At 45.1% G+C, this 7,520-nt stretch overlaps 1 pseudogene; it reads right to left on the bottom strand.

The window, feature by feature from the left end:
- Window positions 1–372: 372 nt before the first annotated feature.
- Window positions 373–1,806, bottom strand: LOC143435625 (sentrin-specific protease 2 pseudogene; annotated as a pseudogene).
- Window positions 1,807–7,520: the final 5,714 nt, after the last annotated feature.

Here is a 7,520-nt window from a genome sequence, read left to right as displayed (position 1 = left end):
TCACTTAGTATTAAAGACTAAAACTCTGGAAATATCCATTTCCAATTAGCCAAAACTTATAAAGAGGAACCACAAAACTGGAAGAAAATTGAATGGAGATCCCAACATAGACCCAAGGTCCCCTATAAAACCGTTAAAGCAGCATGCTGGTGAGCATGTGCTCTGTGCATTGAATAGATTCTAACTTGTGCTGGGGACAGCTGTCTCATAGATGCCTTCAGATGCAGCTCTCCCTTGTCCCAAGTTAGCACTACCTAGAAGGCTGGGGGGGCATCCCCCACTCTCTACAGCCCAGTACCTGTGTCCAGGCTCTTCAACCCACCCTGCCTGAAGTCCTTGGCTCCATCCACAAAAGCAGCCAAGTGGGTGGGGCTACAGTAGGCACTGGTGCAGGATCTCCCACACCATCTTCTTCCTAAATAGAGGCATGTGCTGCTGAGAGAAGGTGATGGGCTGGCCTCTGGAGATGTAGTCTGCATATTTACAGGTAAACATGCCACAGTCACTGCTATTCTTCTGCTGAGGAATGTCCTCTGCTGCCATGCTGTACTGCTTCCACTCCAAAGGGTTCAGCTCCACATTCCTTCTCACTTGGCTCTCATCCTGCAGATAGTGGAAAATCAGCTGGAGGACATCTGGTCTCTTGTGTCCCCTTGAGTCCAGGTAGACAAGACTCTTCTCTCTTAGGTCTGTCACCACCAGGCTCCAGTGAACACCCTGGTGAATGGGCATCAGGATCAGTTCCTTGGCAAAGAGGTTTACTGTCTTGGTCCATCTTTGGACTGACCTGTAGCCCCCACTCTGTAACTTGGTGTAAAAGAAGGTATTAAATGCATAAAGTGCAGGGTATCCTTGACTTTGACTTCTGGCCATGAGAAGATTCATGTAAAAATTGATGACTGTGTCATTGAGCCACTGGGTGTCCCTCAAGGTGTGCATGTCTCCTCGAGTAATTTTCATATTGAAGGCATGACTCAAGATCTCCTCCTGTGGCCCTGGGCCTAGAGCACTACTGATTTCCTTTTGCATGTCCTCTGTGATGTGAGGGCCATGGTCCAGCCCTGTGCTCTTGTCTTGGTCTTCAGGAGTCTTTCCTTTGGCCTTGGGTATTGGCATTTTGTTGCTGACTCTGTCTGTGCAGATTTGAGGTGTTAGAGGAGGATGAATCTCCTCATGCACACAGACATTGATCTTTTCTGAGGCATCCACTGGAATCTTGTGAGAACCGGTAAAGTCAGAGCCTGCAGGATCACTGGGTTGAAGGTGGACCACTAAGCTTGGGTACATTCCATTGTGGTGTTTCTGAACACCATCCTCCATGTTGATGTGGGGATGCTTGGGACCTTGGCCTCCATCCACAGACTTCACCTCAGTCACAGCCTCTTGCCCAGGGACTTTGGTGCACTCTGAGGGTTTCAGCTGTAATCCAGCCTCTTTTGGGGGTTTCCTTATCTGACCCTTGCCTGGATCTTCACACCCAAGCTCTCTTTCATGGTCTTCCTGCTTCAGCCGCTTTAGAGGTTGGCTTGGCTTTTCTGACCAGACATCCTTTTCACCTTCCACCTGGCATTTCCTCTTTTGGCCTTTCCCTGAATGTTGAGAATACAAAGTCCCAAGTGACTTGCAAGGTTGCCATGAAGAGGAGCTGCTTGGATCGCCTTTGCTCACATGCTGGCTCTCTCCAGAGGCATAGCTTTCTGATTTCCAAGTCACAGTGGAAGTCAGACAGTCAGTTGGTGGGGGCTCTTGAGTTGCTGTCTTCATGTCAGAAGGTTCAGTTAGTGCAGTTGGAGGTGTCTTATCCATACTGGTCCTGTTGGTCTGGATGTCTCAGCTGGTCTTCAGTATATCACAGATTCGCAAAGAAGTAAAACTCTGGAAGACAGTGGAGAATGGACCTCTTACTGAGGGAAGAACAAGGAGGCAAAGAACAGAACTTCTTTCTTGCACAGCCTTATATATGCTGGGAGAGGTGGGCGTGGCCAAGATGAGAGGTGGGTCAATAACACCAAATCTAAGCAATCTCAAATATGCCTAACAAAATTTTTACCTACTTTAAAAATAAGGAAAAAGAGTAGACCTTTCCACTTTAAATTTAGCAAAGATTTTCTACAGGTATGCACTTTTATTTGAGGGTTTTATTTACTTCCAAATCTCATCAAGTTGACAACCCATAATAGTCAGCACACTTGAGTCCAAACAACTTCACTTCTGGACAAGGGTTGAAAGACATTTAGTTTGTGTCATTTTGACCTATGGTTTTTCTCTCTCTAGCACTCCTGTGTGTGTGTGTGTGTGTGTGTGTGTGTGTGTGTGTGTGCCTTTGCCTTGGCCTGTGCTTCAGTGTCTATGTAGTTTGTCTTTATTTTACATATGAGGAGAAATATGCAGGTCCAAGAAGTGACAGAGCTGTCACCACGCCCAGATTTCTGTCCCCAAACTCTCAGAATCTGACACACCAATCAAAGGACATACTGGGTTGGACCTAGGACTCCCCCCACATATAGAGCTGATGTGTACTTTAGTCTCCATGTAGGTCCCCAACAACTAGAGCTTGGGTTATTCCAAAACCTGCTGCCTGTACATGGCATAGCTGGGCTGCTTTGTCTGGCCTTAGTTGAAGAGGTTGTGGCTAGCCTCCCAGAGACTTGATGTACCAAGTTAGGGGTGTACACATAGGGGTCCACACCCTTTAAGAAGGAAAGGGAAACATGAGACAAGGGGTTTGAAGGATTGTAGAAGGGGTGACTGGAAGAGGGAGCAGTAATGTTCTTTTCAGTAATATGTCGAGATTCCAGATAGGGCTAGTTCTAGCTGGCAATGCCACCTCAGCATCAACAGTGTTAAGCTGTGAGGTATAGTAGTAAAGTTTGCATTTAAAATAACTTTGGGTTAGTTTGGCTTGGTAAGATGTGACCCCATTGTGTATCTAGGAGCATGTGTAATGATGAGCCCCAGCTAGGCAGAGATGGGAAACCAAGTGGCTCTCACATCATTCCACAACAGGCTCATCAGCAGGTATAGAAGGAGCAGCAACCTCAGCAGGAAAGTAACTTAGTGCAGGATATTTGATCCCATTGTAAACCCTAAGACTGAACTGGACAAACCTGTTTCTTGTTGTGGTGCGGCTCAGTCCTAGCACACACCTTTAATTCAAGGCCTTTCCATAATTAGGGTTGAATAAAGTCAACTGTAGTTGTAGAGGGAAAGCAGACAACCAGTTGGCAGGGAGTGAACACTAGTGAAATAGAGGAGGGACATTGTGCTGGGATTCAAGGCCGGTGCCACCATCACCTGGCTGCATAAATATTTTAATGAGGAGTCAGGAAAATTGTTCAATGGTTAAGGGTGATGCTTTTTCAAAGGACCACAATTAGGTTTTTCGACTCAACTTGGCAGCTTACAACTCCCTGTATTTCGAGTTCTCAGGGATCTGACAGGCTCTCCTGAGTTGACTGAGACACACTGGGAACAGAGACAGGCTGGTCTCTAGAGCTGGCTGTGTAGGCACCCTAGCTAAAATGGCCACCCAGCCTTGATTCAATCATGTGCAGATCAATAGACTAAAACAGGTGATAATCTCTGGTATGTGTATGCAAATCTAAAGAAACACTCACACAACCAAACACACACACACACACACACCTCTGCTTATCATAGTTACTTGTACAGATATTCACACATGTGTCACACACCCTCAATCTCAATTTTCTTCTTTCAAATTGCTAAAGGTCGTATTCAAGACACTGAGCCATGAATGGATTGTAGGCATGGTATCCTGAGAATACTTAGAGGGATTTTGTAATGAATAATCTAAAGTGAAGTCACTCCCATCAATTACATCTGGAAGGGGCTGGAAAAGCACATTCTAAGAACAACCCATGTTGAGAGAGAACAGAGATTACAAGACTTTTGTTTACTTGGAGTTTTCTCAAAAGATCTCAGATATATCATGCAGCTCTGTCTCTGTCTCTGTTTCTGTTTCTGTCTCTGTCTCTGTCTCTGTCTCTGTCTCTGTCTCTGTCTCTCTCTCTCTCTCTCTCTCTCTCTCTCTCTCTCTCTGTGTGTGTGTGTGTGTGTGTGTGTGTGTGTGTATGTGTGTGTGTGTGTTTGTATTAGGTTATAGCTTGGTGGTTGGACTCTCCCCCTGGATATCTGCTTTCCAGTTCTCTCAGACAACCTCACTACACCAGGGAAAGAATAGCAGGATTCAGACATGACAAAATATGTTCAAACAAGACTAACCTTTATTCAGTAAGAACTTCATGAACAGAAATTTAAGATTTACAATTAAAAGAATTATTTTCAAAATTCCCTATGTAAAATAGATTGATGTAAATATATACTATATACATTAAACATCACTAAGTCTATCTAGGAATGTGGGTAAGAAGGTAGAATACATTAATGATGAAAATATTTAACTTCAGCTTACTAAGAAAACTTTTTCAAAAATATCTTAAACTTCAACATTATTTGGACTATGAAGTTCTGTACAGCACATATAAGGGTGAGACTTCTATTCAAAGAGTCCTGGGTTTAAAGACACATATGCTATACAGTGACTTCTCTCAACTTCCAAGAATGAGACAGATTTCCTTAGTTCCAGGAATAACGTATCTTGAAATATCAGTGTTACTTTTATCAATAGTAATTGATGGTTGAGTCCTAGAGCACCGGGGTCACAGTACAAAATTGTGAATTCCTGAGTATTAAAGACTAAAAACTCTGGAAACATCCATTTCCAATTAGCCAAAACTTATAAAGAGGAACCACAAAACTGGAAGAAAATTGAATGGCGATCCCAAAATAGACCCAAGGTCCCCTATACAACCTTTAAAGCAGCATGCTGGTGAGCATGTGCTCTGTGCATTGAATAGTTTCTAACTTGTGCTGGGGACAGCTGTCTCATAGATGCCTTCAGATGCAGCTCTCCCTTGTCCCAAGTTAGCACTACCTAGAAAGCTGGGGGGCATCCCCCACTCTTTACAGCCCAGTACCTGTGTCCAGGCTCTTCAACCCACCCTGCCTGAAGACCTTGGTTCCATCTACAAAAGCAGCCAAGTGGGTGGGGCTACAGTAGGCACTGGTGCAGGATCTCCCACACCATCTTCTTCCTAAATAGAGGCATATGCTGCTGAGAGAAGGTGATGGGCTGGCCTCTGGAGATGTAGTCTGCATATTTACAGGTAAACATGCCACAGTCACTGCCATTCTTCTGCTGAGGAATGTCCTCTGCTTCCATGCTGTACTGCTTCCACTCCAAAGGGTTCAGCTCCACATTCCTTCTCACTTGGCTCTCATCCTGCAGATAGTGGAAAATCAGCTGGAGGACATCTGGTCTCTTGTGGCCCCTTGAGTCCAGGTAGACAAGACTCTTCTCTCTTAGGTCTGTCACCACCAGGCTCCAGTGAACACCCTGGTGAATGGGCATCAGGATCAGTTCCTTGGCAAAGAGGTTTACTGTCTTGGTCCATCTTTGGACTGACCTGTAGCCCCCACTCTGTAACTTGGTGTAAAAGAAGGTATTAAATGCATAAAGTGCAGGGTATCCTTGACTTTGATTTCTGGCCATGAGAAGATTCATGTAAAAATTGATGACTGTGTCATTGAGCCACTGGGTGTCCCTCAAGGTGTGCATGTCTCCTCGAGTAATTTTCATATTGAAGGCATGACTCAAGATCTCCTCCTGTGGCCCTGGGCCTAGAGCACTACTGATTTCCTTTTGCATGTCCTCTGTGATGTGAGGGCCATGGTCCAGCCCTGTGCTCTTGTCTTGGTCTTCAGGAGTCTTTCCTTTGGCCTTGGGTATTGGCACTTTGTTGCTGACTCTGTCTGTGCAGATTTGAGGTGTTTGAGGAGCATGAATCTGCTCATGTACACAGACACTGATCTTTTCTGAGGCATCCACTGGAATCTTGTGAGAACCGACAAAGTCAGAGCTTGCAGGATCACTGGGTTGAAGGTGTACCACTAAACTTGGGTACATTCCATTGTGGTGTTTCTGAACACCATCCTCCATGTTGATGTGGGGATGCTTGGGACCTTGGCCTCCATCAACACACTTCACCTCAGTCACAGCCTCTTGCCCAGGGTCTTTGGTGCACTCTGAGGGCTTCAGCTGTAATCCAGCCTCTTTTGGGAGTTTTTTTATCTGACCCTTGCCTAGCTCTTCACACCCAAGCTCTCTTTCATGGTCTTCCTGCTTCTGCTGCTTTAGAGGTTGGCTTGGCTTTTCTGACCAGACATCCTTTTCACCTTCCACCTGGCATTTCCTCTTTTGGCCTTTCCCTGAATGTTGAGAATACAAAGTCCCAAGTGACTTGCAAGGTTGCCATGAAGAGGAGCTGCTTGGATCGCCTTTGCTCACATGCTGGCTCTCTCCAGAGGCATAGCTTTCTGATTTCCAAGTCACAGTGGAAGTCAGCCAGTCATTTGGTGGGGGCTCTTGAGTTGCTGTCTTCATGTCAGAAGGTTCAGTTAGTGCAGTTGGAGGTGTCTTATCCATACTGGTACTGTTGGTCTGGATGTCTCAGCTGGTCTTCAGTATATCACAGATTCGCAAAGAAGTAAAACTCTGGAAGACAGTGGAGAATGGTCCTCTTACTGAGGGAAGAACAACAAGGCAAAGAACAGAACTTCCTTCTTGCACAGCCTTATATATGCTGGGAGAGATGGGCGTGGCCAAGATGAGAGGTGGGTCAATAACACCAAATATAACCAATCTCAAATATGCCTAACAAAATTTTTGATTACTTTAAAAATAAGGATAAAAAGCAGACCTTTCCAGTTTAAATTTAGCAAAGATTTTCTACAGGTATGCACTTTTATTTGAGGGTTTTATTTACTTCCAAATCTCATCAAGTTGACAACCCATAATAGTCAGCACAATTGAGTCCAAACAACTTCACTTCTGTACAAGGGTTGAAAAACATTTAGTTTGTGTCATTTTGACCTATGGTTTTTCTCTCTCTAGCACTCCTTTGTGTGTTTGTGTGTGTGTGTGTGTGTGTGTGTGTGCCCATGCCTTGGCCTGTGCTTCAGTGTCTATGTAGTGTGTCTTTATTTTACATATTAGGAGAAATATGCAGGTCCAAGAAGTGACAGATCTCTGTCCCCAAACTCTCTGAATCTGACCCACCAATCAAAGGATATACTGGGCTGGACCTAGGACTCCCCCCACATATAGAGCTGATGTGTACTTTAGTCTCCTTGTAAGTCCCCAACACCTGGAGCTTGGGTTATTCCAAAACCTGCTGCCTGTACATGGCATAGCTGGGCTGCTTTGTCTAGCCTTAGTTGAAGAGCATGTGCCTAGCCTCCCAGAGACCGATGTGCCAGGGTATGGGTGTTCATATGGGAGTCCACACCCTTTAAGAAGGAAAGGGAAACATGAGACAAGGGGTTTGAAGGATTGTAGAAGGGGTGACTGGAAGAGGGAGTAGTAATGTTCTTTTCAGTAATATGTCGAGATTCCAGTTAGGGGTAGTTCTAGCTAGCGATGCCACCTCAGTATCAAC

The sequence above is a fragment of the Arvicanthis niloticus genome, chromosome 22, assembly GCF_011762505.2.
Source record: "Arvicanthis niloticus isolate mArvNil1 chromosome 22, mArvNil1.pat.X, whole genome shotgun sequence".
NCBI classification, from domain to species: domain Eukaryota; kingdom Metazoa; phylum Chordata; class Mammalia; order Rodentia; family Muridae; genus Arvicanthis; species Arvicanthis niloticus.
This window is presented reverse-complemented; position numbering and strand designations above follow the sequence as displayed.